The sequence below is a fragment of the Rhinoderma darwinii genome, chromosome 9 (assembly GCF_050947455.1).
Source record: "Rhinoderma darwinii isolate aRhiDar2 chromosome 9, aRhiDar2.hap1, whole genome shotgun sequence".
Classification (NCBI taxonomy): Eukaryota; Metazoa; Chordata; class Amphibia; order Anura; family Rhinodermatidae; genus Rhinoderma; species Rhinoderma darwinii.
In genome coordinates this window covers 67,258,268-67,285,886 of record NC_134695.1, presented here as the reverse complement: position 1 = coordinate 67,285,886, position 27,619 = coordinate 67,258,268, and the positions used below count along the sequence as shown (strand labels likewise).

At 40.5% G+C, this 27,619-nt stretch overlaps 1 protein-coding gene across 5 annotated transcripts in view; it reads left to right on the top strand.

Moving 5' to 3' along the window:
* Positions 1 to 27,619, top strand: part of LRRC4C (leucine rich repeat containing 4C) — a 596,740-nt gene that overhangs the window by 425,681 nt on the left and 143,440 nt on the right. For 3 of the 5 annotated variants that reach the window (XM_075838030.1, XM_075838028.1, XM_075838029.1), the window contains one exon: positions 24,403 to 24,465. The exons of 1 other annotated variant lie outside the window; for it this stretch is intronic. The gene's annotated coding sequence lies outside the window, so the exon portion shown is untranslated. Of the gene's footprint in view, positions 1 to 21,788; positions 21,808 to 24,402; positions 24,466 to 27,619 lie in introns of those variants that run through there. One more of the 5 variants, XM_075838033.1, reaches the window with a different exon arrangement.

The following is a 27,619-nucleotide window of genomic DNA, read 5'->3' as shown; positions in this document are numbered from 1 at the left end:
ATCTCATGAGCTGAAGATGCTCCAGAAGAATCACAGAGGTAAAGGGAAAGAGGAGACGGACACTTACAGAAACATCAATTCAAGGTACTGAGAATGTCATCTTGAATATACCTCAAGAAATGTAAAACCCTTGACATAAGACTTGGATTATTCTCCCTTTTTCTTGAAGCTACTGCTTGATATCTTACAAGTGCAGTCATTGTCCAGTTCAAGTGTCTTCCTTAAAGGGTTCCATCTTGGAGTCACTATGGAAATGATATTTGGGAATTTCCTTATCACAAATTCCCTATAGGAGTTGTTTTTGAAGTTACAAGGAGGGCAGAAGAGACTTTCCATCATTGAACCAATATTTAAACCCCTCATTACCTATTAGGGTTGTGACTGGTAAAACCAATTTCTGCCATTCTATTTATTAGACCTAACCCCCCGCATAAGTAGACAGGTTGCAGCTCCCGGAATAGCCTTCTATTAATGCCATCTAATGAGCAAGTAGACATATGAAGAGAGGTACACATAGGCCAGGCTAAGAAAGTGTCCACCTAAAGATCCATTGAGGGGGAAGGACACATTTGATGGGCTACAAAAATTTAGCCCCTTGCATTCCATTAATGCATCGATACATTGGACATTCATTAAATGGTGATTGCCAACTGTAACCCTGTAGAGGGTAGAAACTGATTGTAGAGAGCATGCGTCGGATGGCAGTATGTATATACAGTATATATAATATATGAGAGAGGTGTGGTATGAAGCCCGGAGAGGAGCTACAGGAGGCGGCAGACCCTACTACAGATATGTGGTAGGGTGGCCAGACGGCCCTGCATTGAGAACCGCACATGTATGAAGGATGAAGGTGGGTGGTGGAGATTGGTGGGGAAGGGGAAGGGCGACATGGGGCAACTAAATAAATGATTGTCCATCAAACAGCTATCATGTTGAACTTGAGGGACCAAGGGTGGTGGACGCTTTAGAAACTTCTGCCTTTGGCTCCACATGAGCTTGTCCTGTCCGTACCATTCATACATGATAATGCCATTTTGTCATAACTTCACTCAATTGGTTATCCCAATGGGCGATAGGAGGAAGATATGGTACGAAATCACTTCCATTGACTGTGCTGGTGCCAAGTGCCAGTCTACCCACTCTATTCTGTAGTATCTGGGAGAAGAGAAGAAGTGGGTTATGGAGACTTCGCTGTCTGTAGTCTACATGAAAGAGCTCATAAACACGGCCCCAGACAAGCTCCAATTTAGACAGAGCCGTAATAAGGATCCTATAAAAATCTAGGGTTCCATAGCGTACATCAATATGCCTCTCGAGACATATAGAGCCAGATGGTTTTATGTTTCATCTGATGCCATATTATGGGGGTACTTCCTCTAGAAGCAATGCCACATATATTTTCAAATATCAATGAAGCACCGAAAACGTGAATCTGTTACAAAGTATCTTCATTTTATTGCATTGATACAATCCTAATGATCAAGTTACAAGAATAATAAACAATGTAAAACTGACCAATGAGGCTCCATAAAATAGAAGAAAACCTCTGGAGAAGTTAATATGTCTGACTACTAATTATCCAAACAAATTGAAGCCTGAACAGAAAACACCCTCCATGGGAACAAGTGAGCCGCATAGGAAATTTGAACCCGGGTTCATAATCTATTACACACAGTACAAAATACATAAATAATTATCCATGAATTCATATTTCTACAAAAATAATTACATATACTGCACACACTATTATTAAAACAAACTGTAATAAATCCAAATAGATACATAAACCTAACGTCCTCATCATTAGATATAATGTAGATATAATAAAGTAGTAATATCTAAGAAAAGTATCTACAGTGTCTGTATCATAAGTGATCATAAGTGATCATAAGTGATCCTAAGTGATCGTAAGTGATTGAATGGTCCTCTTGTGCAAAGTTATATCCATTTCTGGGAGAGTCGGGTAACAACTAATAAGGCCGCCAGTATCACCTCCACAGTGTTTGTCATCCAGTTTTCTTAGGGTCCTGAAAAGCAAATTTGCTTACGTATGACAAAATCATTGCCTGTACACTGTGCTAGGAGTGACTTGTCAATCACAGCCCTGCTTGTAGCTTTCCCATGCTAACTTAGCGCGTAAAAGCTGCAAGCGGGGCTGTAATTGGTGAGTCTGTCTTAACACTCATGCACTGCACCCCCCCATCCCCACCACCAGCGCTCTCCCTGACGTCACTCACATTTAGGAGCAGAAGGAGGGTGGACGGTGCCAAGTGAATCACATGGCAGTCTGAGTTAGATCGGTGCTGGCCCAGGAGTGTACCAGTCCAGTCACCTGACCTCTCGTCACTGATGTGAGGTCAGGTGACTCAGGTCAGTTGACTGGACTGGTCCACTCCCGGCATCGACCTCATTCATACCGTCATTCACTTGACTCCGTCCTCCCTCCTCTTGCTCCTATGCATGGATGCATTTGCCGCGGGTTGCACACAACTATATAGTATGGGCTCATACCAGTCCATAGGGACCATGTTATGGATCAATTCAACACAGAACTGTGTGCATTAAGCCTATTTAGGGACTAAGCCTTACAGTTCTCCACCGGTTACAGGATGGGTGAGTAAAGTTTCTATGAGCTTTTGGCATCGTGGTGGTTCAGTGCTTAGCATTGCAGCACTAGGGTCCTGGGTTCGAATCCGCACAAGGGCAATATCTGCATGGTGTTTGTATGCTTGTCGTTTTCTTTTAGGTTCTCCAGTATCCTCCCACACTCAAAAAACATAATGATGGGTTAATTTGCCTAGCAGGTAATTGCCCCTAGTGTGTTTGTGTGCCTGTGATAGGAAAAATTGATTGTGAGCTCTATTGGTCACAGGGGATAAAATGATTGGTGACAATCTCTGTCCATTGCTGCATAATATGTTGGTACTATATAAGCAACAGAAATTAAATAATAATAATAATAACAATAATAATAAAAAAGCTCATAAGAAGCTGATAGAAACTCCTGAACTAACTAAAACACAGATGTCTCTCGAAATGCAGGATAGTTCATGGGTGATGTAGCAGATGGGCAAAGTTGATCTCTCCTTAAGCAACAATCTGCTCCTCTCTTCATTTCCAGCTTGAGCTATAGGTTTGAGTGGGGCAAATAGGTACATTTTATTTTTAATAAATAGATATCAATTGACTTAAGAATTCTCTGCTGTTCAATTGGTCTTGAAAATAATTTTTCCTGTTCCTACCTCACCCCATCTGGATTTTTTTTCCCTCCTGGCGCATAAATGATATTGTGCTTTAATGTTTCAATGTTATCCTCTTAAGCTTTAATGTTCTAAGTGAAATAACATGTTTGTGCAAATCCTTTTACTTTGTCTATACTCCCACATACAGTTATAATATAATTATGTCTTCATTCTGTCAATATCTCATGTCCTTATATGCTACCGAGCGCCACTACATGAAGCAGAGGCCGGTCAGTTTATGAAAGTAAATTTAATGTTCCCTGTTAATTACAAGAGGAATGAAAATGACTTTTAAAGGAATCACTCGATGCTGTTTTATCTGTGGGAGACTAAATGTACCCAAGGGATCCAGCACCGAGCTGCAGAAGGATTCACCACTAAAAGAACCTTCCTCTGTTACCAGAGAACATCTGGGTTCAGCATCTGCTGGCTTCATGATGTGATATCAGAAAAGGTCTTTGTATGTATCTCCAGAAGTTTAGCTACACTCTGGGGTACCATCTTAAGTGTGACCATGTAAACGCATTATTGGGGGCTATTGTCTCAGCCAGATGGTTGATTAATTAAATTACATTTATTCATGTATAGAAGAATCCTAATATTTTAAGACCATCATGCAGGATTTTGATGACTTCTGATCTATATACAGATGTAGCAGAGCTGAAAATGTTATTTAAGCGCTTAGGGCTGCATTGCTTGTACGGATGTAGCCACGTTTATCTTGACTCCGATAACTTTCCGCAGTGTGATATCGTATAACAAAACCCATTAAAAACCATTGAAAAAGTCAAGTTAAAGTTATTTTTTTCACTGGGTATTTTAATGCGTTAAAAGTCAAGATAAAGATGGCTACATCTGTACATCTTTATAACTTTCATAGTTAAAATTTAATTCCCCCTTAAAATAAAAATTAGAATGGGGCAATGATGTGAAATTATAACACTTGTTTTATTTTTATTTTTTCTGTTCAAATCTGTTATTTCCATTTATCAATATTTATACTTATTTATATTTATAGAAATATTGAGGTGTCGGATCCATCACATGGCAGACACCGACTGAACCAATAGGCTTTAATGGGTTCCATTGGTGTGCCGTCTTAGCGAAGGAAGCTTTACCATTGAAATCAATAGTGATGCAAACGGAAGCTATGGATTCCATTTGCCTTTGCGTTGATGGGTTCCGCCGATGGAAAGCTCAGACGGAACCCATCATCGGAAAGCGAACGCGGATGTCAACGGGCCCTTTAAGATCTACATGACTTTATTATTTTGGAATATAGTGAACTGTAAAAGTTGAATGATTAGTCTACAGCCCAAAAACGAAAAGTAAAGCTCAATTCTGCTAAACTTTCTCTGCTCCTTGGATACAGATTATTTTCTTAAAACATGGATTGGTCGCTATGGACAACACTTTTCATCAATATGTTTTTTTTTCTCCAAGTACAATTAAACTTAATAACATCTAATGCAACTCAATACTGGTTTACCAGAACTAGATTTAAGTCGAGTCAAATATTGATTTCTGTTTTATCTGAGCACGGCACTAGAAAATAGCAGACATCTCCAAACAGCTTCTCAACACGGAAAAATGATGTAAAATCCTACGCTAAAGGAGTAATCGCGAGTTTCATTGAGGCCCCTTCGGGAATATTGTGCAGAAGAGAAAATCCAATAACAATCCTCCGTCAATAGACTGAACACATGCTCTCTGTTGGCCAGACTGACTTTTGTCAAGGACCATACACTTCAGATGTATTGTTCTGTTTCCATAGCAATGGTAAAAAGTATTCCGCAACTGAGACGAGCGCTCTTTCACTCTTTTGTGTCTGAGTGCATCGGTCATGTTTAGACTTTGACTTTCATGTAGAATAGTCTGACCTAAAAGTTGGGAATTTTGGAGCTGTAAGCTACTAGTCAGCCGCAACATTAAAAGGATCATTTATAGTATTAGATTGTTGTTTACAATGTAACATCAAAAAGGGCAGAGAACGACAAAGCAGAGGCTGCGGCCGGGTGTTTTTGTCATAGAGAATTACAAGAGTCGATAGAAACTGATCCTGCTCTGGTACCTTGAAAATATTTTTGCACTGTGATCTTAACAAAGGAATGGTTTAATTACCATGATGGAGCCGATTTAAAGAAAATTTACAATTTAACACTTTTGCACAGAATTGTACAAAAAGATTCTTTATTTGTCCTAATTTGTTTTAATTTCCACACTTGACATTCCGGCGGTCATGACTTTTTTAAATTATTTTTATATCATGTTGTTTTATGAGGGCTTGCAGAACGAGTTGTAGATTTTTTTAGCCGGTATTTCGCATATGATACTAGGAAGAATTACCCTTTGATGTAAAATAGGGTTGAAATAATGCAGCTCTTGCAGTGTGGTAAATTACAGTTTAAAGTTTCTGTAATATGTTTTTTCATTTTTTTGCGTAAATACAGTTTTAATTTGTTTCGGTACAACCCTTTTACAGTAACTGGTAATTGTTTCTAAAGTATATTGTTTCTCAAAAATTTTAAACCAAAATAAGAAAAAAATGAGTTTAAAGAAAAACAAGTAGATAACCGATACCAATATAGCAGGTCCTTACATAGAAAAGTAAGATAGGGGTGCTGAAAGCAATTGCATTGTAGAGGACAGAAGCTTCTTCAGGGTCCTGGGTACAATAATAATGAAATGAAGCCACCCTCCCCTGGTGTCTAAAGGAGCAGCTTGTCCTGGCACCGGTAGAGAGCAGTACAGCAAATGTAGTACAAGTAGAGAGCAGTATAGTACATGTAGTACAGGTAGAGAGCAATACAGGACAAGTAGTACAGGTAGAGAGCAGTACAGGACATGTAGTACAGGTAGAGAGCAGTACAGGACATGTAGTACAGGTAGAGAGCAATACAGGACAAGTAGTACAGGTAGAGAGCAGTACAGGACATGTAGTATAGGTAGAGAGCAGTACAGGACATGTAGTACAGGTAGAGAGCAATACAGGACAAGTAGTACAGGTAGAGAGCAGTACAGGACATGTAGTACAGGTAGAGAGCAGTACAGGACATGTAGTACAGGTCGAGAGCAATACATGCACAAGTAGTACAGGTAGAGAGCAGTACAGGACATGTAGTACAGGTAAAGAGTAGTACAGTACATGTAGTACAGGTAGAGAGCAGTACAGGACATGTAGTACAGGTAGAGAGCAGTACAGGGCATGTAGTACAGGTAAAGAGCAGTACAGGACATGTAGTACAGGTAGAGAGCAGTACAGGACATGTAGTACAGGTAGAGAGCAGTACAGTACATGTAGTACAGGTAGAGAGCAGTACAGGACATGTAGTACAGGTAGAGAGCAGTACAGGACATGTAGTACAGGTAGAGAGCAGTACAGGACATGTAGTACAGGTGTAGAGCAGTACAGTACATGTGGTACAGGTAGAGAGCAGTACAGGACATGTAGTAGAGGTAGAGAGCAGTACAGGACATGTAGTAGAGGTAGAGAGCAGTACAGTACATGTAGTACAGGTAGAGAGAAGTACAGTACATGTAGTAGAGGTAGAGAGCAGTACAGTACATGTAGTAGAGGTAGAGAGCAGTACAGGACATGTAGTACGGGTAGATAGCAGTATAGTACATGTAGTACAGGTAGAGAGCAGTACAGGGCATGTAGTACAGGTAGAGAGCAGTACAGTACATGTAGTACAGGTAGAGAGCAGTACAGGACATGTAATACGGGTAGATAGCAGTATAGTACATGTAGTACAGGTAGAGAACAGTACAGTACATGTAATACAGGTAGAGAGCAGTAGATGACATGTAGTACAGGTAGAGAGCAGTACAGTACATGACATGTAGTGCAGGTAGAGAGCATGACAGTACATGTACAGGTAGAGAGCAGTACAGTACATGTAGTATAGGTAGAGAGCAGTACAGTACATGTAGTACAGGTAGAGAGCAATACAGGACAAGTAGTACAGGTAGAGAGCAGTACAGGACATGTAGTACGGGTAGATAGCAGTATAGTACATGTAGTACAGGTAGAGAGCAGTACAGGGCCTGTAGTACTGGTAGAGAGCAGTATGGTACATGTAGTACAGGTAGAGAGAAGTACAGTACATGTAGTAGAGGTAGAGAGCAGTACAGTACATGTAGTAGAGGTAGAGAGCAGTACAGGACATGTAGTAGAGGTAAAGAGCAGTACAGGACATGTCGTAGAGGTAGAGAGCAGTACAGTACATGTAGTACAGGTAGAGAGAAGTACAGTACATGTAGTAGAGGTAGAGGGCAGTACAGTACATGTAGTACAGGTAGAGAGAAGTACAGAACATGTAGTACAGGTAGAGAGCAGTACAGTACATGTAGTACAGGTAGAGAGCAGTACAGTACATGTAGTACAGGTAGAGAGCAGTACAGGACATGTAGTACGGGTAGATAGCAGTATAGTACATGTAGTACAGGCAGAAAGCAGTACAGGGCATGTAGTACAGGTAGAGAGCAGTACAGTACATGTAGTACAGGTAGAGAGCAGTACAGGACATGTAATACGGGTAGATAGCAGTATAGTACATGTAGTACAGGTAGAGAACAGTACAGTACATGTAATACAGGTAGAGAGCAGTAGAGAACATGTAGTACAGGTAGAGAGCAGTACAGTACATGACATGTAGTGCAGGTAGAGAGCATGACAGTACATGTACAGGTAGAGAGCGGTACATGTAGTATAGGTAGACAGCAGTACAGTACATGTAGTACAGGTAGAGAGCAATACAGGACATGTAGTACAGGTAGAGAGCAGTACAGTACATGACATGTAGTGCAGGTAGAGAGCATGACAGTACATGTACAGGTAGAGAGCGGTACATGTAGTATAGGTAGAGAGCAGTACAGTACATGTAGTACAGGTAGAGAGCAGTAGAGGACATGTAGTACAGGTAGAGAGCAGTACAGTACATGACATGTAGTGCAGGTAGAGAGCATGACAGTACATGTACAGGTAGAGAGCAGTACATGTAGTATAGGTAGAGAGCAGTACAGGACATGTAGTAGAGTTGGAGAACAGTGCAGTACATGTAGTACAGGTAGAGAGCAGTACAGGACATGTAGTACAGGTAGAGAGCAGTACAGTACATGTAGTACGGGTAGATAGCAGTACAGTACATGTAGTACAGGTAGAGAGCAGTACAGGACATGTAATACGGGTAGATAGCAGTATAGTACATGTAGTACAGGTAGAGAACAGTACAGTACATGTAATACAGGTAGAGAGCAGTAGAGGACATGTAGTATAGGTAGAGAGCAGTACAGTACATGACATGTAGTGCAGGTAGAGAGCATGACAGTACATGTACAGGTAGAGAGCAGTACAGTACATGTAGTATAGGTAGAGAGCAGTACAGTACATGTAGTACAGGTAGAGAGCAATACAGGACAAGTAGTACAGGTAGAGAGCAGTACAGGACATGTAGTACGGGTAGATAGCAGTATAGTACATGTAGTACAGGTAGAGAGCAGTACAGGGCATGTAGTACTGGTAGAGAGCAGTACAGTACATGTAGTACAGGTAGAGAGCAGTACAGGACATGTAGTACGGTTAGATAGCAGTATAGTACATGCAGTACAGATAGAGAACAGTACAGTACATGTAATACAGGTAGAGAGCAGTAGAGAACATGTAGTACAGGTAGAGAGCATGACAGTACATGTACAGGTAGAGAGCAGTACATGTAGTATAGGTAGAGAGCAGTACAGTACATGTAGTACAGGTAGAGAGCAGTAGAGGACATGTAGTACAGGTAGAGAGCAGTAAAGTACATGTAGTACAGGTAGAGAGCAGTACAGTACATGTAGTACAGGTAGAGAGCAGTACAGGACATGTAGTACAGGTAGAGAACAGTACAGTACATGTAATACAGGTAGAGAGCAGTAGAGGACATGTAGTACAGGTAGAGAGCAGTACAGTACATGACATGTAGTGCAGGTAGAGAGCATGACAGTACATGTACAGGTAAAGAGCAGTACATGTAGTATAGGTAGAGAGCAGTACAGTACATGTAGTAGAGGTGGAGAACAGTGCAGTACATGTAGTACAGGTAGAGAGCAGTACAGGACATATAGTACAGGTGTAGAGAAGTACAGGACATGTAGTAGAGGTGGAGAACAGTGCAGTACACGTGGTACTGTACTCTACCTCAGAAAGGCTCTACTAGACAGCCAATCAGTGCATACACTTGAGTAATACAACACCTTTTCTACATTGTGGGCTCTACCTGCCCTTATTGTGATGCGCTGATTCACAGGCAGTGGAATGCGCATGCTCATTGGCTGGGACTTCCACAGAACCGCATGCGTTGCAGAATAGCACTAGCTGGTATGTGTCAACTGGTTTGTTGTAAGTGGTTTCATGTTATGACGGCGCAGGAAAGTCCATTGTACAGTATGTTAAATATTCTAACCAGAGACAATTGTAACTTGAGGGACAAGAGTAAGCGCTAGTTCACACGGAGTATTTTGGCACTGTTTTTGACGCAGAAACTGGTGGAAAAAAGAAGCTACATGCACTTTCCTCAGGCGTTTCCGTCTCTGACCTCCCATTGACATCAATGTGAGGCAGAAAAGGATTTTTTCAGCGATTTTGCCGGAAAACGCAGCGAAAAATGCCATGAAAAACACGGCAAATGTTCTGCAAGCAGGTCAAAATGTGGCTCAAAATTCCATCAGGAATTTTGAGGCAGATTTTTCCGCTTGCAAAAAAACTCTGTATGAACATAGCCTAACAGGTTTCAGTATTATGTCTTTCTTGTCATTCCCTACTTTTTTGACAAAAAATAAAAAATAGGCAGTGTTCTACAGAAAGATTTGTCGGTCTCAGTTTTTATTTCTTGTGATGCTAGTTAATGCCATCACTCTTCTACATTCTATGAGAGAAGGTCCCAGTATCTCTTGACACCTTCCTATTACTATTATCTTTAGGACAGAAGGACGACATGAAGCTCAGTTTTGCAGCTAGCGCTGTGAAGAGTTCATCCATGCCGTATCATGACACAGCCCATAATAGAGATGGATGGGGCAGCCTAGTAGTGGCCAAATTTCTTAAAAACGATCATCAAAAAGATTGATCGATTATAGACTACCTTGTCTTAATTTAGGGACCATGGACCTACAAATGATTTCACTCTCAACTTTTCTTGACTTGTGTTAAGTTATAATTTGTCAATATACTAATTTAATAAAATCCACTCAAAAAAAATGTATGTTTTTAACATGGAAGTCTATGAGCGACGATAGAATCCATCAGAGGCATCCGTCACAGTCATCCAGGAAAAAAAGTGTACAATAAACGTAAGGCTGTGTTCACACAGAGTTTTTTGCAGGAGGAATATTCTGCCTCAAAATTCAGTTTAGGATTTTGAGGCATATTTTGTCCTTCCTGCACGGCGTTTGCCGCGATTTTCGCTGCGTTTTACGCTGCGTTTTTTGCTCACGCCCATTGAGTGCTACGGGCAAAAAACTCAGTGAAATACGCTCTCTCTGCCTCCCATTGATGTCAATGGTAGGTCAGAGGCGTAAACAAGCGAAGATAGGGCATGTCCCTTCTTTCTCCCGCGAGGCGGTTTTACCACTCGCGGGAGAAAACCGTAAGGTAACATGTAGATTTGTCCCCTTCCCGTCATAAACAACTTTCATGTTTTCATTTTCGTTTTTTCCTCCCCACCTTCCAAAAGTCATAACTTTTTTATTTTTCCATCTATATAGTCCTATGAGGGCTTTATTTTTGCGGGACAAGTTGTAGTTTTTCGTAGTGCCATTTATTGTGCCATATAATGTACTAGGAAACGGGGAAAAAAATATTTGTAGGGTAGAAAATGAAAAAAAACAGAGATTCCCCCATTGTTTTTTTGCGCTTCGTTTTTACAGAATTCACTGTGCAATTAAAACAACATGTTAAATTTATTATGCAGGTCAATACGATTACGGCGATACCAAATATCTATATATATATATATATATATATATATATATAGATATAGTTTTTTTCTATATTTTACTACTTTTACAAGGGAAAAACAAAGTGTAAAAAATTAAATGTATTTTGTGTCGCCAAATTCTGAGAGCCATAGGTCTTTTATTTCTCCGTCGATTAAGTGGTATGAGGGCTTATTTTTTGCAAGACAAGCTGTAGTTTTTAATGATACCATTTTGGGGTACATGCAACGTTTTGATCACTTTTTATTAAATTTTTTGTGAGAGATGAGGTGACCAAAAAATGGAGATTCTGGCGTTTACATATTTTTTTTTTTACTGCGTACACCGTGCAGGTTAAATTATGATATATTGTAATAGTTCAGACTTTTACGGATGCGGCAATACCAATTATGTTTATTTATTTATTTTCTTACAATGCTCTAGGGGGGAAATTGGAAAAGGTTTTTTTTTTATTTTTTTATATATTTTATTTTTTTACATAAAAAAACAAACTTTATTTTACTAATTTTTACATTTTTTTATTAGTACCCCTATGGGACTTCAACCAGCGATCGTTAGATCGCTTGCACGATATACTGCAATACTAATGTATTGCAGTATATCGTCCTTCTGACAGGCTTCTATAAAACCCTGCCGAAGCACAAAGATGACGGACCTGGGTGCCTTCATTAGGCCCCTAGGCTGCCTTAGCAACAATCGCCACCCCGCGATTGATTTGCGGGGGGAGCGATGAGCTGCTAGAGTGGGTTGCCCCCTCTTTCTAATGATTTAAATGGCGCGGTCGCTATTGACCATGGCATTTAACGGGTTAAACGAGCGGGATCACGCTCGAGCGCGATCCCGCTTATTACTGTGAAGTGTCGGCTGTAACATACAGCCAACACATGCATCATATGGAGTAGGTTCACTCCGTGAGCCTGTTCCATACTTCCCCTACCTGGCTATGACGTATGGATACGTCAAACATCGGAAAGCGGTTAACTCAAAGTGGCCCGGGAGAGTGGGAAGTTTCTTTCCTATACATCACCCATGGCGTGCACTACATGATGCCTAGTGTCATAGGACTCTGGTAAAAGCCATCTTCCATCATGCCTCCAAATATACAAACAGCTAGACACATGCAGGATAGTCATGAACAAAATGCCACAAATGTAAGACAGATCCACCACCACCGTGACCTAATGTGCATACCACCACCACCACCACCATCACAGAGATGCCATAATTGATGTCCGAAACCAAACTGATAAGAACTATAAATGTGATGTTTGACTAAAACTTTTTGAGAAAATATGTGCCATAAAAAAATAATAAACACAATGGGCGAAAAGGCCAGCCCTACTGTTCAGATGTACTCACACAGTCACACAGCGATTGTTGTGTACGATCGGCCTATTCATTGCATTTCTGAATGTACGCATTGGGCTCCATTAACCCAACAGATGCCAAAAGGGGACTCTTTTAGCATCCCCCGGGCCGGTATACATTGGTATATGTTGGTATCTGTAGCATGGCCCATAACTATTCTCTACAGCTCACCATATGAACGGGGAGATCAAGGGATTTATTTTAAGTGCCATCCATGGGCCCATCCCACACTCTTCTTGGACAACCTTCCATGCTAAGAGCGGGATGACGAATTATACATCAAAGGGCACCTTGCTGTGAGAACAAATGTAATTCTTCTTTAATTTTAATTCTCGGTATAGAGTATCCATTTTTATGTTAATTAAAAGGAATATCCGCTCCTCGATTCATTTTATTTCCGAGCTTGTGCGAATGATGAATTAGATGGGACGCTGGTTTGTGTAATATGATTTTACCTATTGTGATCTCAAATGACAAGTCCAATTTTTAAAAAGACCCTTTAATACTATTTCTAATTTTTCTTGATCCCTATAGTTTGTAAGCTTTGCCGGTAGCGTATTATTACACTTGTCAATCATTCTCGGTTTTTACCTGTCAATCATTGCCAATGCAAATCCTTATTCACAGTATAAGAACATCTTCTTAAGAAATATTTTTGGGAGATTTTGGAGAAACACATTATTTAGCCTTGAATACAATTTCAGATTTTTTTTACACAAAATATGTGGGTCTTCAATATAGGGGGGTGTGGGGGGGGTGACTAAATTAATTTAGTTATAGTCTCAAAGCCACCTATAAAGAGCAGCTTTTCAGAAATGTATCAAGCAGAAAAAGATGAATGTCACAGCGTGGGGTTCATGTGTGGACAAGACACTTCATAACATAAAGGCACAGTTGCAATTAAGGCTGACTCACGCTGACGAGCTTTGATTAAAAAGGAATGCGGAGCGAGGTGAAATTTCTGCGAAGGGAAAAATTCGGAGCAAACTTTTGGAAGCGTTGGAAAACTTTGCAACACATAGAATATTATAAAATTCAAGAATGTTTTTCTTCTAGATCAATACTTGACATGATACTATAGGAATCAATGAATGAATTGTAAAATAATTGGCCTCGGAATTGTAACAACTATGTAAATGTTCCCTCATGTTCTAAAAATGTTTTGGGATGATTCACATTTTAAAGGATTTTTTTTTTTAACTCTTTACTTTTCTTTAGAAAATGCATGGATTAGTTTCAAATCTAAATAAAGCTTAATAATCTTCTGGATATTTAATGGAGAATAGAATTATATAACTTGTGGTCTACTCATGGTATCTATCTATGTATCTATCTATCTATCTATCTATCTATCTATCTATCTATCACACTCAGTGACTCACAGGTGACGTCTTCTCTGACTGGAGTCGCTCACTTGCCTCTTCTTCTCCATCTGGTCCAGACCACCATGACAGCTTTTCCCGAGCACGACTCTGCAGCATTTACTGCCCAGATGTCTTCAGTTCTTCACTTTTTCTGCAAATCCTCACATTGTGCTCCTGAAAAATTAACAATCTCACATAGAGCGCCACTGAATAAAATAGCACCACAATGTGCCCCTAAATAAAAATAAACCTCACACTGAATAAAAATTTGTCCCACACTGTTTTCCTGAATAAAAATATGCCCTACACTGTGTCCCTAAATACAAAATGCACCACAATATACCCCTAGATAAAAAAATATGCCCCACAATATGCATCCTAAATAAAAATTGCCCCCACTGTGCCTCTGAATAAAAAATGTGCCCCTCATTGTGCCCCCAGAATTAAATTTGCCCCACACTGTGGCCCCTGAACTAAAAGAACCCCCAGTGAGAAATTGAATAGTTACCTGCCAACGATCTACCGTCGCTCTGCCATTCCTACATGCCACTGCCACACAAGTAAGGCCTGGCCTCTTTCAGCCAGTCTGCTGCAGACCATCATTGCACTTGCTCTGTCACAAAGAAGATGCCATGAGGTTTTGCAGGGAGCCAAGAATTTCTTCCTTGCACCCTGTAGCGCTGAAAAAAAATACAATTGGGTCCAGGCGTCAGTAATGGGACAAGGCAAAGGGAGGGTAGGGGGCCATTCAGCTTTGGCTACCACTGTCCAGGGGCCCCTATTGGCGATACTCCACTGCCTGTTCTTTATTTTTGCACACATTCCAAGACAACTTTATCATATAAAGTATTTAGGAATATGAAGGATAACATTTACATTTGATATAGTAAGACACAGCCAGCAATCCATCTCACATTTCTGAACAGTGTCTCCATGTCTATAGGCTCAAGTTTTGTATGTTATTATCCACTCTGTCTGCAGGTAACAGTAATGGTCAACTGTAAATAATACATAATGTTAATTGACTGCTGAATAAAGTCTCCGGTTTACGACTGTCAGCTATTGACTATAGTGCAGAGCGACTACAAAAACATCACTCTGGTGGACCTTGTACCTTAATGCATTATATGGCCATTTCAATGGGAACTGTGTAATACTTAATTTCTCCTGTGGTGGCACTGCAGGGATATTGAACACTTACTGTGAAGTTCCTCCTCAGATTAAAGCTGATCACTTGGGGTCCCAGTAGATATGTTGTGATTATCTTATCATTGGAGACCCTTCTAAAAAATTTGGTCAAAGCAGGCAACCCTTATAACCCCTGTGGGGAACAGGGAACAATATTAATGCATTAAATATACAGTGTCGCATAAATATGAAGTAACGGATGTCACCAATCACCTAGGACCCAGATTTTGTTCATTTTCAGTAGCTTTCTTCTTCCCTTTGTCTTCCTCTGATAGCAGTAATGTTTAGTTCGCTGATGATTCCAGTCTCTAGAATGGAGAGAGCTGAAGAAATACATGAAAACATGCCGGAACTATAATTGCATACTTCTAGAATATCAGTTAAATGTATTTTTTTAACTCCACTCTCCTCATTTGGATGGGTAGTGAAGTGCGGAGTAATATGTTGAATTAAGTGGAGAGCTAAATGAAGCAATTAATTCCATTCTCTTGAAGACAATAAAGGGACCCGGCAGAATACAGAATAGCAACATACTGACCTCTTCTGGGATTCTAAAGTGATAAGACCAGGAGTTAAAGAGGATTCAACACTCTGCTGCTCACTCCTTTGAAGTAGTACCAGGGGACTCAGTGACACAAGATATCAGAAATATAGAAAGAGCTATTACTGCTTGTTAGTTATGCTTCTTAATCCATTCCTTGCCAGAGCCGCGAATACTGTCTATTGCTTTGAGTCAGGGCACTCCAGATCCACAGCTTATTTTGAAACTCTCCGAGTGGATTAATGAATCTACACCTGGGAAGAATGTCTGGGATCATACACATGCAATGTGATGATCAGTACAGCACTATCGTCCATTGATTTTCTGCATGCTGGTTTTCAACCTCAGCCATGTTATTGTACACACTGTGCAATGACATACTTATGGATTCCCGATGCCTCATATTGTCCATGCTTCCTAATACATTTTCATGTCCTGTTACATTGAACACATTCAAAGTTTGACTTGTAGTACCAAGACTGTCCACCTGGTGTGCTGTAATAAAGACACTTTTTTTTTTTAGCAACTGTATAGCTTTAACGGCAGTATAACACTCTGAGACCTCACCTAGTGGTAGAAATATTCATCACTAACCTCAATCAATGCAGTTTGTATCTATTTGACAGATACTTATCAACATCATATGCATGTAATTATACATACATATATTATAATACATATAATTAGCAAATGCCTAATGATATTGTGATGTTCTCATTGACCTTGAGTCAATTCTGCACACCACAATCACATTTCTCCTCGCTGGATGTGTCTTCCACATGGCAGGGAGCTCTGCTTCATGACCACTTATAGCTATTGTCACTTTAAGATATCTGGGTCCAGTACTCAGTGGAGATCGTTGGTGCAACTAAGTCTTGCATATATCATGTACAAATAAAGTTTTTCCTATTCACTTGTATGGCGTTATTTTAGAATTCTCTGCATAGTGCCTGGTCGGGAGCACAGCCAATGGTGTCAGTGTGCTTTATCTAGTGCTGCAGTGACTTCATTCATCTTGGCATCAATGGGCTCCCAGCCGTCGGACCCCACAAATGAGACATTGATTTTAGCCATTTGCCTTTAGTGTCTGTAAAACCCCTTTAAAGTCTCACTCTAGTGAACATTAAAACATGAATAATTGGTAACGGGACCCATTCTAGGCCTCTTATATAACGCATCCTTTACTTCCTTCATTATGCTCCTCCAAAGCCACATGTTCAGGGGGTCATTGGCCCAAATATTAATGAACAATTGCCACGATGCTGTATATTGCAGGGCTGGCAGCAGCAGTTGTCACAGCTACTCCCCCTTTGCATATATTAGTAAGTGCTCTGCAGCTATTGGCTAATGCTTCAACCCCTATGTCATGGCTTCCTGCTCCCGCTAGCTCCGCCTGCCTATATATTACTAATTATTGATTATCTATACAGGTTGGAGAGGTAGCAGTCACACCTAGCGGCCTCTCTGCCACATAAGAAGACACTAGTATTATATAAAGGGCACATGGTAGGTCGGTTACAGATTTTGCATTGGATCCCAGAAGTTTTAGGTTACTACAATTGCTGATTATTCCCTTTGCCCTTTTCTAAATCTAAGTAAAAAAAAATCATTGCACTCTACCGGATCAACGTGAAGAGGAATTTAGTAATATTTCTTTACCTAGGAACGAGGTCAATTCACCATTGAAACAGCCCAACGGGTTTTGCCTGTAATGGCTTCTTCGGGGACCATTCTGGAATGGCTTCTTACCCCGGAAAAGTCATTCCAAGCGAAACTCAATCCGGGCTGTGCCAATGGTGGATGCCATGCAGAACTTGTACTCTTTATATGCTGCTTGTGAGTATAATAAACCCCCTTTGAATATGTAGCCGCTGTGAAAGCGTTATTGCACTATTCCTAGATTTCAAATTCCATAACTACAGCGTGGGTATATTATATATAACAACATGGATTGCAAACGCAGTGATCTGGTAGGGATTGACCTAGTTTCTGGAACCAGAGACAAAGAAATACTACTATATCCCAATTCACATCCAACTGGTAGGAAGAATTTGGACACTGTTTCTTTTACATAAGTTGTTTCTCCCAGGCTATATATATATTTTTGTTTTTCTATAGATATATTACTATTTCCATAGCTGAAACGCATTCCACTTCCCATTAATATGCCAGTGAGAGCCGTGTAACTGGGAGGACCTCGTTGATATAGTGGAATGGTGTCTACGTGTGCTTGTGGCATTTGGGTGGTATGTTTTGAATCATCATTTTGCTTTAAAGTCAACAAGTTGGCTAAATATTCCTTTTTGGTATCTGATATAAAGCAAACTGCTTGTGTGTGAACAGAAGCCCTGATGTTTTTCCTGGTACCATTCACATTACCACCAAGAGATCTGTTCTCAGGATGAAGGTCATTGATTGGCATGATCTTTATGGCATAGTTAGCTTTAGTGTTCGATATGTGGATATGTCAGCATTAGCTCCCTCAGTATAACTAATAATTTAAGCAAATCTCACAAATCTTAGGTCTCATTCACACAAGCATCATACACATTCCACAACTGTATTGAGCACTGTTTTGCAGGCTTCTTAGTTCCATGTAAGTTTTTCCCGGAAGCATTGATATTAGTGCTTCTGATTGTTTTCACTTATTTTGATACGGTGTTATGCATGGACCCATTGAAATGCATTAAAGGGGTTGTCCAGGCACGGACAACTGATGTCCTTTCCACAGGATAGTTCATCAGTATATGATCTGTGGGGGTCCGACATGCAGACCCCACACCAATCAGCTGCTCTTGCTGCCTCCGGGCACCGAATGTTATGCAGTATATGCAGCCTTCAGAGCCAGAAGCAGATGGCTCTGTACACCTCATAGTGGCCATGCTGCAGAATTGCAGTTCTGCTCCTATTCACTTGAATACGAGCAGAGTTACATTACTGCAGCTCGGCCGCTATTCTGAACCGGAGCCATCTGCTTCCGGCATGGAGGCAGGGAGCCGGAGCAACTGAACAGTGCAGAGTCTGGGTCTTGAATCCCCACCGATCATATACTGATGGCCTGTCCTGTGGATAGGTCATCAGTTGTCCGTGCCTGGACAACCCCTTTAACATTGTCTTCAGGAAAGGTATTATATAAATTCCAAATATGATTGTGGATCATGAAACCTAAGGAAGCCACACTATGGGGCAGATTTACTAATACTGTCTCTGTCTAGGTTGTAAAACGGCTTAAACTTAGATAAGGCAGTCAGAAAATGCACCAAAATTATTAAACTGTGGCAGGCTGTATGATACATTTGGCGCATCTGCTAACCACTTTTTTCTTCCTTGCACCATGTTTGCTTCAGGTTTCCTTTTTTAATTTTTTTGTCCCATTTAAACCACGCCCCTTTCTACTAGATCACACCTCTTTCCTGATAAGCCACAAAAAAAGTGTCTAAAACAGTCAATAAATGTGGCATCCAGCATGTAATCCAGAATTATGGCACATTTTGAATAGAAAATCTGCCCCATTGTGTTGAGAAAAGCACATAGTTTTTTTTTTATACCCATTATAAATTTTTTGCTCAATGGCCGCCACGCGTGGCCTCACCTCAGCTTTTAAACCTATTCATTACAATTGGCTTTTTATTTTCTGCAGTTTGTCACAGCCAAAATCCTTATGGAGAAAATAATAGTGTCCGCTGTCCAAGGTGCTGAATATTAACATGTCGTGTAAAATGTCAACTCCACCAAAATATGTGTTTATTTATTGATGGTGTAAAAGCATTTTGTTGCAATTTTGAGTATTCAGCTTCCGCCCCAGAAAAATCAGTTAAATTAAGTCTTGTTCAACACATGAAAAATGCATTTACCTTGTGTTCTGCTGCACTGGAAGCTTCTATATAAGGCAATGATGCCATAGTGTCCCCCAGTCCACTATCCAATGAGATGGTGTTCCAATTTCTTAGGTCTAAATTAAAGGGTAACTAAACTTTTCAAAAACTTTTGAAATGTCCTAGTGACATGTCAGAAGTTTTGATTGGTGGGGGTCCGAGCACTGAGACTCCCACCGATCACTAAAACAAAGCGGCAGTAGGTCGGGTGAGTTCTGAACCATTTTGTTTCTAATCAACTTTCCTCGGAGCAGTGAACGGGCTCAATAGAAAGTCTGTACACCGCTATGAGGAAAGCCTTGCAGAGCCGATCAAAAACTAAACGGCACAGCCGCTAGCGCCGATTGATGGGGCAAGGCAACATGCTTGGCCATTCAGCTCTTATGCACGTAATTGGATCTGTGTCCTATAGACGCAGATACAATTAGTGCAGGAGGGGGTGGCCGGGGCGGTCATGGTGGGGGCAGCAGGTGCGGCGGTCATGGTGGGGACGGCGGAGGTCGCGATGGACCCCACCATCTCAGTGGGCCCGGGGCCACCACCCCCCCTGCGCCCCACTAGCTACTCCACTGGGCACAGCGCTCACCGGAGCTTCGTTTTATCGATTGGTGGGGGTCTCAGTGCTCGGACCAACACCGATGAAAAACTACATTTCTTAGCAGAGAGACTCAAACATCTATTAATAAAAATGTCTATAGCTTTAACATATTTCGCATAAATCAGTAGTACATGTGAGTAAAAAAAAATATTATTAGAATAAATCCCCTTCCAGTAGTCGATAATCTCCTTTCTGCTGGATATCTGTAATTGTTAAGCAACCCCGTGTAAAATACTAAATAGAAGATGGAGGAGGAGGAGGAGGGGGATGCAGCTGCAGTTTCTCTCTCAGGATTTTAGTGAAATGGCATAAAAGGGGAGGGTGAGCAGCATGAGGAGATATCTGATTGGCTGAGAGCACAGCTCCTATAGTTGACGCCCACTAAGCCAGCATGGAGAGAGAAAATGTGCAGAAACTAGCAAAGGGAAGAAAAAAAAGACCCAAAATCTGCAGGTTACTCAACATTTCACAGAATATGCTGAAGCATGCCACAATTTTGTTTATTTGGGCTTCCATACCTCAATTTTCACTTTTATAGGAAGTTCCTTCACTTGTGTAAATCATTGATGGACTAACATGAAGTGCTCCCTCTCTCTTTTTAAGCCTTGTTCACATTGTGTTTTTGCCCTATGTTTAGCGTGTATGTCTGGAAATCTTACAACATACACACTAAACTTGTCCATAGGGCTTCATTAGCCCGACAGAGATGAAAAAAAGTGTATTTCTAGTCTCTGTCAGCCTGGCTTAGGTCAGTATACTTTTTTTTCAAGTATGAAATAGCGAAGAAGACATGGCAGCCTATGGGTGACGGAAGAAACTGTATGGCATCCGTCACAGGTATACGTTAAACTTATACATCAGGAAGTTCCTGACATAAATGTCCACATATGGACAGTAATGTCAGGAGCTTCTAAATGCCAGAGTCTTGGGCAGAGCATCAGAAGCACAATGCCCACGGACTTTTGCCCTAGGTAAGCTCCTGACATAGGCAGTGATGTCAGGGGCTTCTCCAGAAACAGAGTGCCCGACCAGAACGCTTCTGACGCTTTGGCCGGGGACTCTGGTATTATGGCTCCTGACATCACTGTCCATTTACAGACAGTGACGTCAGGAACTACTCCAGAGCTCGAGTGCCTGGCAAGAGCGCTGTCAATGCTCTGGTCGAGGACTCCTGCATTGTAAATCTTTTGACTTCACTATCCATATATATGTGAGGTCAGAAGAAGCGCAATCTCCAGCGCGAAACAGGCTGTAACCTACAACTAGCTGTCCTCCCTGTAATGCTTTTATCCTCGCCAAGGTGACACAATAAAGTTAAAAAGATTTGCAAACGGGTGAGCGCCGCATTTTCATTTCTTTCATCTATATCCATATATGGACAGTGACATCAGAAGCTTCCCCAGGAATAGCGTTTAAGGTAGCGCTCTGCCCAGGGGTCTGGGTGACGTATTCCACTTTATGCCTATACAGTAGGATACATTGCAGCCTTTCATTTGAGGTATAAGTTCTGAGTCCTTTTGACATATATGACATCATAACACACACCTCAAAATCTGCAAAAATTCTTGTTTTTTAAAAGGATGAAGAAGTTTCACACCAATGGTGGATGGTAATTTCCCTAAACCCTTCAAAACATTGTTCTGCAGCAGCTGAGGTGTGTATTATAAGGACTAATTATCTGTCCACAGTAAATTATAAGACTATTAGAAGCCACCTTGACATTATGGGATGTGTATAAATGTGTTCAGCCTGAAGTCCCGTGCTTTAATATGATCATGGACTTTTTTGGGAACATTATCCCATATAACAGAAATATTAGAGTTGTTGTAGAGTATTAGGCTCTGTGGATCTATCGTAAGTCTTACAGACCCAATTTACTTCTAATCGGGTCCCATCAAGGCTTCCGTTGTTTTCACGGCAAGAATAGAGACGCATGCAGTGTCAAAAGTGATGGAACTGCCGATGGAGGCTCTGAACGGCCCTGCGAACCTAAATTATATTTTTATAGTTGAAGCGTTCCCCTCTTTTATTCGTTTGGGTTAAATAACTGTATTTTACTATTCACCCTCATGTAATTTCTTCGTATTTTCTCCTGTACTGTGCTTGAACCCATGCTTTAAATCTAGCGACCTCGGTGCAAGATGCCCAATGGGTCAATTATATTGCCCCGAGAATAATAATTTAGAGTTCAATTAAACAAAGCATTGGATGGCCATAGAAGAAAGTAATAACCCCCCGGTCTCCCCTTTTTTCATGACATATCAAAGTTTTAATTGGTTAGTACTAAAGCTACAGCCAGCTGTTGGGTGACACCATGAAGTATCTTTCCAACTGTTTAATTAAACGTTGACATTGCTGTAATCTTAGTTTGGGATTAACTGTTATTTTTACATCTCTGCACCATTCCCAGAATACATAATGAATTTCAGTAGGGTATTAAATGTATTGTGCGTTGGAGAGAAAATACTTCGGCACAGACTCTTGAATTTATTCCTTTCCACTTTTCCTTCGCAGCATGGGATGTATTAGAATTACCCTTATTAGTCTTTAAGACACTGCCTGAATTTTATTGGTTAAACATGATTTTCTTATCGACCACAACAAATGTTCTTGTAATATTTATTGAGAGACTTCAATCATGTCTTTGGGATGTTGACCAGAATCGGATGGGACTACTGTAGTGGGACTACTATCCCATATACTGGAAACCTACACATATACCTTATCATGCATCAAATTTCCTTTTAACCATTTGTAAATGTCTTGTCTTATGTTGTATACTGTCATACAGTGTATAAATAGCCAGTAAGGTGTACAAATAACTGTGCCATAAATTGGCCTAATTACACTTCTACTATATACTGCAAATATAAAATATACTATACAGTGCCTAAGTGGCAGTGCCAAAAAACGCTAAAAGTGGTTGTCTAACAATTAAAAGATAGGTGTCACCATGCTGATCGGTGGGGGTCCGAATGCCGGTAACCCCACCGATCACGAGAACGCGCACTGATGCTTTGTTCACTGTCTATGGGACTGCTGGTGATAGCCGAGTACAGCGCTCGGCTATCCCCGGCAGTGTCATAGAGAATGGACAGATCAGAAAAGCGTTACCTGCCACTCCATTCATTTGGAGGAACGGGACCCTGTTCTTGTGATCAGTGGTGGGCCCAGAATTCGGACTCCCACCGAGCAACATGTTATCACCTATCCTGTAAATCTTAGAATTAGACTAGATGCACCAAATTTATCATAGTGGCTCATGTCGGGTGATAAATTTGGCATAGTTTTAGACACTTCTGTCTAACTTTATATACCACCTCTTGGTTGGCTTATCTTAGTCCATTTTGGTATTATTTATGCACAGTTTGGCACATGTTAAGCCACGTCACCTTTTCCACTAAGTCATGCCCCATTGCCGGACGAGTCACAAATATCTGTTGTTGTTTTTTTTACTCATTTCACTCATATATTTGTTTAGAATGTTTTGGGCCAAAAATAAGTTGAAGCTTAGGCCAGAATTCTGGCACCACACCAATAGTAAATTTACCCTACTGAATGTTTGGGCATCAACTTGGCAAATAAAATCCTATGTGGATAAATAAGTAAAACCACAAGAGTCACTAGTATTGAAAAATCTAGGTATACTTGTAGAACATAGACTAAATAACAGTAATCAATGTCAATCAGCTGCTTCTAAAGCTAACAGGATAATGTCGTGTATTAAAAAAAGTCATAGATTCACTCTTTGCAGTAACTCTCTACTCTAGGTCACGCAGTTGATCCCCAGTGGAACTCAACACCTTGATTATGGCCATATGCTATTTTAGAGTTGACAATTGACAGCTGATAAACTTGGTACTTACTTTATCCAGAAAAAACCCTTTGAGACAATGAAGGTATAGAGGAAAACTAAAAAAACAAAAAACATCTAAAATAAACAAAGAAACAGTATAAACAATAGTATAAAGCAGACCTTTGCGACCAATCAGATTCTACGTCCTATTTTTCCTAGTTAGAGCTGATTGGTTGTTATGGGAATTGCAGTAGTTTTACACATCTTCCACTAGTGTGTACATACCTGTTCTCTTCCCTGCAACGGACGCAATTCAGCCATGTGTCTCATCCTTCACAGTCAATTATCTTGGGGAAGAATTATCCTTCTTTTACTCGATTTCCTTCTGTTTTGATCACAATGCTCACCCTATTTTGTAGTCTATTCACTGATTTATCTCTATCTTTTTTTCAGGAGCTGATGCATAAACAATTCAGAATTTAACTAGATACACTCAACGCCACTTAATCCCACTAGGTAAGGAATACAATGTTTCTAAATGAGAAAGTGTGACTAAATATTTCCGGTAGGGACTGCAGTATGTAGTCAATTATAATATTACTGTGAATTGTAATATTTAAAACTATCTATATGAACTATAATAAAACGATCAATCCTAAAGACCCAAGAAAGTAGGTTACAATGCGGCTGCTATGGGGCTCCTGAAAAGAGGGGCTTAGCCCAGGTCAATACCATCCCCTGGGGAGAACCTGTGCAGAACTTAGGCTCCATTGTTAGTATACGGAGTTGTGGGGTCTTTAAAGGGTATTGGGGGATCTAAACACCAGCCCTTCTGTCCAGTGTGGCAAAACCCAGCACCAAAATGTGGGGGAGGGGGGCATTTTGATCTTTGACCCCTTATACATTATGTACACTACTCTAATAATCATTGGAGCAAATTTACTAATACTATCTAAGATTTAGACAGCGTAAACTTAGACCAGGCATCCAGAAGATGTGCTAAATGTATAACATTGTTGCTCCTTACTAAACATGCTAGACACTTGTTTCTTCCTTATACCCCTCTTGTTTGTTTTAGTGTACATTTGGTGATTTTTTTGGCGGCAAATTTTAAACCACGCCTACTTTCTACTAAGACACTCCCCTTTTCTATACACTTGAAAAATGTCTGATAATGTCTGTTCTTTTTGGCACAATTCAGAAATAGCTTTAAAACTTGATGTGACATTACGCGCCAGAAATGTGTAAAACTTTTGTGCATTTTAAGACATACAACACAAAAACACATTCCAACAAAATGAAACAAAATGTGTATAAAGGTGCAAGAACGCCTGTGACTGCTGCAAATTTATATAGCACACAAGAAAATGGCGAAAATGCCACCTAAGCCACTAAATATAAATAAATATGCATTACTGCTAATTCTACTTACAATAGGGAGGTTCTTAGCGCACATTTTGATCAAATTGTGTGAGCCCACCTGCCACAACAAGGCGCCACCTATAAGCGTAAGGACCCACAAATTGAACAAAATGTGCCCTAAGAACCTCACTATTGTAAGTAGATTTAGCAGTGATGGATATTTATTTATATTTAGTGGCTTTGGTGGCATTAGTGTTCGCAGTGTGCGGTCGCCATTTTCTTGTGTGCTATATATATATATATATATATATATATATATATCCCTCTATAACTCCTTATATAACTAACATCATAGAATACAGCATATAAATTAATAGAGAGGTTTTCCAATGGAGAATAAAGCAGTAATGGGTAGAAAAAGCCACAATTTGAGCCCCTTTCGCTGCCCCAATGTTATAGACTGGGGTTGTTAGGTATTGTATCCCTAGCAACCAGACTGTCAGACATGACTAAACTGTCCGGCTCTGTTGGTCTTCTAACAGAAGGGAATAGTAAACGCAGCTTAGCAGCAGTAAAGTCATATAATTAGTGGGAAACCTCATTAACAACTATTGATTACAAATGAGGAATGAGGCATCTTGTATATCTTAAGTGCAACTCCTTCTCATAAACTGTTCACCTCCTTCTCCATTGTTGGTGCTTGCAAATTGAACTACTGGTGCCTGTGCCAATCCCATCTACCTAAGGGCACATGTATCTGATTTTAAGATCATAGCATGAACTTCGCTAAAGCTTTAAAGTATATTTCCAATATTTTCTCCAATATATTAGTGCCTCATGTTCCATATGAGCTGCTTACTACCAAGATGTCCTAGACATTAAATTTAGGAGTAGGAGATTACACTAATTGCTACTGAGGAATACATGTGGATGTCCTTAAATCAGTTTAGAAGTCCTCCTGTAATGAAATCACTAGTTGAGCAATTCCCCAGAGTGCAAGTTATGAAATTGCTCTGTAAGCGATGCCCCAAAGGCAGCTGGAAATTGTCAGGAATAAGCATGTAAATAATCTGCTACCTCAAGTCCATCACTACTCTGATCAGCAGAGTTTAAGGCTACTCTCTGGTCTTCACCAGAGCCCACCTCAAGGCAGGTTGGATTTGGCTGCAAGGGAACCTAGGTTGCATTAACAGAATACAGTGTCGGACAGGAGGTGCAATGCAGGCAATACCAGAACGTAAACCAGACAGACAGAGGGTAAACAGCAAACAGAGTACACAACCAGGAGAGACTGTAAGGCCAAACCAGAAAGCAGAAAAATACCAGGAGGTGCAGAGGTCAAAACCAGCCGAGAGAATGTCAAAATCAGTGAGCAAAAGGGTAAATCTAACGACAAAGCCGAGGTGCAGTTCCAAGAATCCATATAGTCAGGTAATACAGGGTGTAACCAGGAGCTTGATCAGATACTTACATACACAAAGAAAGCAATGAAAGAGCTAACCAGACTTAAATACTCCACCCTAGAATCTGATAGGAAGAAGACAGAGAAATGAGATTGGCTCTGCAAGTCAAACCAGAGCCGCCCAGAAGCTAGGCTAGTAGTCATGACAATCTTAAAGAAACGGATGTTTCCTAACACCGCCCTTATGTCCTTATCCCGGGAGAACATGTTTTTGAGTAACCTACACAACATTCGCAGCCCTGAGGGGCTAATCTTATATTTGTGAAGCATGCACGATGATCAGTTGACGAAAATCAGCTGTCCACATCCTCCAACACTTTAGGAGTGTCTTCCCCCATTGTTTTCTAGTCCACGTAGGCACATAACACACTGGAGTGTGATTGTAGGAATAACATGCACAGTATAGCCTTCTTTTTTGAGGAGGTGAATATTTGTAGGCATGCTCGGTGACCAAGTGACCAAAGAAAGCTCTCCATAGCTTCCAAAATGGCTGGTAGCGCTTGCTACTTTCTGCCCTCGGTTTGAAGAGCAGCTCTAAAGCACAAACTGCAGTTCTGAAGAGTGAAATAGGAACATTTGTGAGCATGTTCAAGCATTAATATTTGGATGAAGAGGCAGTTTAAGTGTCATCTTGAATAATTTGCCTGTTTTTTTGGCTGGGTAGGCTAGGTGCAGGAAAATAAATAGAAGATGATTATTAATACCCAGTTATTAACTTTATCTCGCATGCTTATGGCAATGTCACAGTTGTAAATTGGTGCTGGGGATGGTGCCATTTTTCATAGTGCATTGGATAATCATTGAATACTGATAGGGGATTTCAGTGAAAAGTTATTTTTAATTCAG